The 7,235-nt window shown below is 43.3% G+C and overlaps 1 long non-coding RNA gene across 1 annotated transcript; it reads right to left on the bottom strand.

Annotated features, from left to right (window-relative positions):
- Positions 1-1,203: 1,203 nt before the first annotated feature.
- Positions 1,204-6,118, bottom strand: LOC144703454 (uncharacterized). The gene is made up of 3 exons (XR_013581530.1): positions 5,259-6,118; positions 1,438-1,571; positions 1,204-1,366 (listed from the first exon to the last, which is right to left on the bottom strand). It is a non-coding gene; the product is annotated as an uncharacterized LOC144703454 (long non-coding RNA).
- Positions 6,119-7,235: the final 1,117 nt, after the last annotated feature.

Raw genomic sequence — 7,235 nt, 5'->3', positions numbered from 1 at the left:
GTGATCCATGTCTTCCGCAAAAGTTAATCTGGGAGGGTGTAGGATGCATCTTGGATTCCTCAAACTACTCCAGGATTTCCACTCTGTGAGTTTCAGTTAGATGGATTGGGAGAAAGAGATATGTGCATTTAAAAAATATAGATAAAAGTTTATAGGTTTAGTGAGAGTGTGTAAATCTGGCTTTTGGTTCTTTTTTTTTATCCACCTGTCTTCACATACAAATATTCCTCCATAAACTCACGAATATGCCAATCATTTGAATGAAACGTCGTACGAAAAGCTATGATGGAGGAGAATTAATTATAATGCATTTCAGGAATTTGTCTCAGAGCAGTTTGGTGGGCAAATTCCTTCCTTTATAACCAATCTTACGTCTCTAACCTCACTGTAAGACCACTTATATATATCCAAGTTCATTTGCTATTTGGTACGATAGATACATTAATTTAAAGATGTTTCATTGCATTTGTTTTCAGTGACATGTCATACAACAATATCACTGGAGAAATTCCATCTTTTCTTTTGCTACTTCCAGCCCTCAAATTCTTGTAAGTCATGGATTTAAAAAATTTAAATCCCAAGGGCATGAACCATTGTTTCTGAAGTATTTTCCTTTTCTAGAAACTTGGAAGGCAATAATTTGATAGGGGATATTCCACAAGCTCTTCTCTCAAGATCACGGAAAGGGGAACTATAGTTGAGGTGAAATTCATGTCCCTATTTATTCTTTTTTTCTAAAACTATTAGGTAAACTCGTGGCTGCAACCTTTAGGGTCATTTATAAGTACTTATTAGAAATATCATTCGTTTTTCACTGATGGGTCCTCATTAGCTTAGGGCCCATGAACCACTTGTATTACTGTGGCTTTCTCACCTATCATTTCATTAGAAACTGTATGTTTCCTTAGAAGTATATTAGGTTTGGATTTTGGGAGCATTGACTGGGACAAGTGACAGGGAATTACTCATGATCTCAAAGTGAATGTTGCAGTTTTCAAATCTTGGAAGCAACAACCTTCTTGCATGGTCCATAAGAAAGGGCAGCACGAGGTATTGTGGGTGAGTGTTGATATGCTGCATAATGAGGGAAAGCAGCCCCCTTGCTATCAGCCATAATTTTTAACATAGTTTATGCTGGTTGAATATGAATGTAGTATCAGAGCCAAGGTTGCAAGTTCCTACTCGGACATATCGTGTAACTCCTTGTGCTTCCAATGATTCAACGATATGATTGCATGATTCAACGTCTATCAGTTCAACTGAGAGGATAGAGATAGAGAAGAAGGAGGTTCCCGGGGTAGAGAAGGGGAGAAACGGGAATGGTCGGAGGGGGCTGTCGGTTCCGCGTCGATGAGGGCGCGTCGACCTACAAACCACAAGAGGGAGGGAGATGAGAGGACCTGGAGAGGGAGGTAAGGGAAAAGAGGAAATGCTTACTTCTTGATTGCCTGCCTGTGTCGTGGTGGTGCTCTCCCTTAAGTAGGAGGGGAGTCGTGGGTTGTTACTGGCTTGTCCGGCCCATTACCGACCCACTTGCGGACGTAGACCCTTATGTGGATCATATCAATACGCTGCATAATGAGGGAAAGCAGCCCCCTTACTATCAGCCATAATTTTTAACATAGTTTATCATGGTTGAATATGAATGTAGTATCAGAGCCAAGGTTGCGAGTTCACGACCATGTTAGTAAAAAAATTAGCCATCTCATATCATTGTTATTGAGCAATCATAAACTATACCCTTAGCCCTGAAACCATATTTAAATTAAGGGACTTGCGTGTGGCGGCCAAGAAGATGAGTTACTCAGATTAAAATCTAATTCTCCATAAATTTAGTTTGATGATGAAGATTGTAGCCTAGAAATGCCCTCAGAACAGGTTATCATGACTGCTATCTGGCAAGGACTGGTCCGCAGAACTGTCACCAACAACATGATGATTTATAACACTCTCTATGTGCTTAATGATTGGGAGAATTTTTCCAATTCACTGGAGAAATCTGCTGTCAATTGAGGCTGAAAGAGAAGCTGACTGAAAGACCTACTCTGACTCACAAATCATTGGAGTCAGTTACTTGAGGATGTTTTACTCTTTGGAAAAGGTTCACTTTCAGCACATTGGAAAATAGACAAATCAGAGCACCATCCCATTTGTGGTACCTGAACCCCTGAAGTTGAACTCATAACAGAATGACATGAATTAAAGGAGTATATTTTTTAAGTAAGTAGATTCAATAATCCACACTACGCCAGTTGGGAAAAAGATGATGCCAATTGATTAATTTCAAAATGGTAAAGCATGTATAGGTCATATTCATAAGAGTAGTGTCAAAAAAACATTGGGCGCATCTATGAATTGAGAGCCAAATTTAGAAGTTTGTGTCAGTGAAATGAGATCTTGGTTGAGCATGCATTCGAGCTGTTGTTGATACAGAGAGAGTTGGACCACTATCAACCTCTGCAGGTTTCAGACTCATTTCCATGGAAGTGTAATTTGCATGGTAAAATGTGAGAATTTCAAAGCATGCATTATGATTTTAGGCAGTTCTTTCCCAGCTAGATCGTGAATCGGAGAACATCTAGATCGTACTGGAAAAAGAAGAAAATTCTTCCCTCCTGACGGGAAATCAGAAAGCAAACACATAGGCAGGTCTTATGGTCATAGGTAAACTGACAAGAATGCAGCAGAGCAAGCAGATGGTTTGTTGTGAACATAATGTATGTCATAAGTGAATCAGAAAAGGTACCATCCTGTAACTACAATAAGAAGCATGCGCATACCAACAAGAAATTTTGGCACCTACAGAATGCTCAGAATAAACCAGCCCATTAAAATGTGGGAGAAATGAGTTTTGGAAATTTTGCGGCCGGTTAGAACAATTCCTCCCAAAATATGAGTTTCACTGCAAATTTTTACGTTCATGCCTTAAAACGAAGAGATGAAATATGTGCTCACCTAGACCTGTATGACATGTACATCAAGTAACTTCTCTTTTTGATTTTCTTAACAAAACGAAATGTTTTTGTTTTTGTATGAGATGGGCATTTCATACAAAAACAAAAGATATTAAAAACTGTAGAAAAGAGAAGATGGATAGCTCTTAGTTGTTTTGGAAGGAAGGGATACATGCCCTTATATAGGACTGAGAGAGAGAGCATGAGTCATTATCCCATATGGGACTAAGAGAAGGAACCCTTAGCGGGCTGATGGTCTAGTGGGCCTAATAGGCCACACCACCTATTTCCTGACAAAAACATTGTTCAGAAGAGTGCAAGAAGTTTTCAGGCATTCCACCTTATTTGTGGTGATGCATGGGATCCCACCCCTACTATATCCATCTCCAGTCCAAGATATTTTATGGTCTCGGTCGACAACTATTTCAGAGTTCAGAGCAGGCTGCAAAAATGATGCAAGTGATTGATAACTATCAGGATAGGCAGATTGCGCTTAGAATAGGTAAACATACATGTACTCAGAAATCTCCAAATCCCATTATTCATGTAGTTTCCTTTAAGAATATTCTGCCTGAACTGCATGCTTCCCGAGTAACACTGAAAGTTTGTGCAGCATTGGGGAATATGAAATGGATAAAGGCAACAAATGAGGAGATGGATACCCTCCTAAAGAAAGATACATGGATCTTGTTATCAATACTAGCATGCAAGAGGAAAGTTAGGTGTGGGGGATCCACAACCTTGAAGTTCTGGTCAAATGGAGCTCTGGAGAGATACAAAGTCTGGCTAGTAGCCAAAGGCTACTCCAGGATGTGTGGGATAGATTTCGATAGGACATCTACATTCACAACTCAGCACTGTATATATCTTTCTCCCGCTTGCTGAAAATTTTGGATGGAATCTATACCAATACAGTGTGACTAATGCTTTCGCCTCAGAGACTTATAGTTACCACCTAGAAATGTCCAAAATCTGCAAGAGATAAGTGTGTGTAAGCTGCCAGGAGCAATCTATTACCTTCATCAATCCCCTAGGGCATGATTAGGATGGTTCTCAAGTTCCATGAAAAATATAATGTACGGTCAAAGCTATGGCAATCGTACAATATTCATTAAGCAATCTGAGTTGAGCATGCGTGGGATTATTCTGGTCTACCTAGATGAAATTGTAATCATCGAGATGATTAAAAGGAAATCCAGTGCCTAAGTGACCAATTTCCAGGAAATTCAAAATTAAGCCCATTTGGAATTTGTAATATTTTTGTGGCATCAAAGTTGCATTCTCAACCCAAGAGACACTTATATATCAACATAAAATAATAAAATGTCGGTGTTCTGTGGTATCATTTAACCCTACTCTAAAGTTGAAACTTTGTGAAGAGGCTATCCTGGTGGATCGAGGGGAGTATCAAAGATTGAATGGAAAACAAATCTATTCGAACCACTCTTTTTTGAATATCAGCCACTCAGTTGGTGTTCTCAACCAATTTATGCGCAACCCTCAGGACCCACATATGCAGGCAACATACAGAGTTTCATATCTTAAAGGTATGGTGAGACATGGCTTATAATTCAAAGGGACAATTTGTGTCATTGGAAATCTACACAGGTGCTGATTATGTTGGTTCAGCTGTTGATCGCAGATTGACCAACAGATTATGTACTTTTTGGGAACAAAATGTCATGACATGAAATAATAAGAAGAATAAAGTAGCTTCAAGGTCTGGTGCAGAACTGAATTTAGAGCACTAGAAAGGTGGACATGCAAGATTCTCTAATTAAAGGTATTTTGGATGACCTTTATAATGCCATATCTATCTTACAATTTTATATTGTGACTGCAAGTCAGCCATCGTCATGCAGGACGGACGTCTAGACGTCGTCCCGTCGTCATCGAGTATGATGGCTCGGTGACGATAAATGATAATGTATCGGATAATGGTGGGGTCGTCGTCCGACGGCTAGCCTATCCGCTAAGTAACTATGATGTGAGATGAGGGTCCTACGTGTCGTACGTGCAGGCTCCGACTCGAGGGAGGCGCCAAGCTCCTAGCTTGGACGGATCACCGAGTGACGGCGACGGTGGCCTCTCGAACCTCGTCGGAGCGACGAAGGCGTCTACAGCCGAACGGACTCAATCCGTTGGGCTCGCACGTAACGGACGTACTCTTCTGTACCAGTAAGACTCTCGAACACATAGTTATCTCTCGTTTGTCCTCTCTCACCTACCTACCCCGAGCGCTGAGGAAGGGACGAAAGAATACTTCAAGGAATAACTAAATGGGCGACGGAGAGGACAGCGTACCTCGTCGACGGGGCTCGTAATGCAGGATCTTGTCTTCGTCGGCGGCGATTCGGAGCTGGTGGAGCGGAGGGTTGCCAGAGTAGATACGGCAGCTCGACACGCACTGGTGGTGCCAGAGCGATGCAAAGGGTGACGAAGGGGAGGTGCAGTCAAAAGTGCTTGCGCTCGTCCGATTCAGCTGGTTTGGCTCGTCCGGTGTGACGCGACAGGTCGGTCGGCTCGTCCGGACCCTTTGACCAAATCAACCAGGCCGTCAGAATCGTTGGCCGTGGTCAGGTTGACCAGTTCGACCAGCCCGGTCGATCGGGTCGGATCGGACTGGTCGATCGGGTTGGTCAGACGGTCGGGTCGGACCGGCCGGTCGATCGACCGGTCGATCTGGTCGTCCGACCGATCGGGTCGATCTGACCGCTCGGTCGTCCGGTCGTTTGACCAGATGCGGGGACGGCCAGCTCACGGCGGTCAGCGGCGGCGAGGCTCGGCGGGGCGGCAGTGGCGGCCCGGCGGCGGACGCGGCGGCTCGGCAGCGGCGACGAGGGCACGAGGGAGGCTGAAAATGTGGCAGAGGAGTCGACAGTGGCGATGGGGACGGCGGCCGGCAGCGGCTGGGCACGCGGCGATCTGCGCGAGGGCGGCTGGCGGCGCGCGGGGCACGCGACGGCGGATAGGAGGGGAGACGAGGTGGCGTGGCGCTCAGGAGAGTCGGCGGCGCTTTCCCCCTTCTCTCCCCTTCTTCCTCCTTCCTTTCCCTTCTTCCTCCTCTTCTTCTTCCTTCCCTTGTTCACTTCTCACGCATGAGGAAGGAGACCTGCCTTCTGTTCGATGAAATGTCCCAATGAAAAAAACAGGTCTAAACAGGTTGGGGCGCCCTCTCTTCCATTATAAAGGGGAGAAGAGTTGGGCCCTTACAAGGGCCTTAGGGAGGTCCATTAGGGGAGGCTTTGTAAATGGGCTCCCCCCTATTACAAACAAAGAAAACATAAGGGAAAAGGGGTGAAATCAAGGAAATGGGGGAAAGAAATGGGGAAAGAGACAAGGGGGAAGGATCAACGGGTGGTCTCTCCCCTTGACAGTAAAGCGGCAGGTAGACAAACATTGCAAGCACGATAAACACGATGAAAACAAGACGGACGAGAACAGGAAAGGAGACAAAACACGATTGAACAATAGACGGAAAACGGGAAAAGATAACTGGAGCAAGATCACCCAGTCTTCAACGTCGCGGGCGCGTGCGCGGATGACGTCGATGACTATCATTGATGGCATGCGCCATCACATTGACATTGTGCACAGTTTTGTTCATCATGTTGTGATCATTCACCACTCAACCCAATAGAAAATTCACGAGAAGGTTTTCTTCTTAGAGTATGTGCCAGGTCAACGGATGGCTGACATGCTCACAAAAGGAGTCTGAGTGAGTGTATTTTCTAGGCTTCTGAGCAAACATGGTGACTAAAGCATGGTCGCCCCAACTTGAGGGTGGGTGTGGCCCCTTAGTTAAGCTTCATGCATGTTACCTTTAAGATTATTTATTAGGCCTTATAAGGAATATATTTTACTCCTAAATTGAATGGTCCCATTTCTCTATAAGTGGCACATTCCCATTTATCTTTTTTCAAGAAAGTTTGTTTCTCTAATCGCAATTTCAGTATGAATCTGAGACTTCACACTTTTCATAACGAGATACTTCATAATTATATTTACCATTTTTTAATATCATACTTTTCAAAATAATTTAACATCAGCACTCTCTTCTGGGTATAAATGCTACATATAGGTAGACTGCTTCCTTTTTCATTGTCTCCCCTTTAGGTTTCAGTTTTAATTTCCATGAAAACAGATAAATCATGGTTTTCATAGATGTACTCAATAAACTGCAATAACTTCTATCAATAAAATTTTCTTACGAACCTTATTTTTTTCTTTGCGGATATGCATACTAGTGAATAAGTTTATATTGAGATTTTCTAGTTTTAT

The sequence above is a fragment of the Wolffia australiana genome, chromosome 5 (assembly GCF_029677425.1).
Source record: "Wolffia australiana isolate 7733 chromosome 5, ASM2967742v1".
Classification (NCBI taxonomy): Eukaryota; Viridiplantae; Streptophyta; class Magnoliopsida; order Alismatales; family Araceae; genus Wolffia; species Wolffia australiana.
The sequence above is the reverse complement of the archived record's forward strand: the minus strand, read 5'-3'. Positions and strand labels throughout refer to the sequence as shown.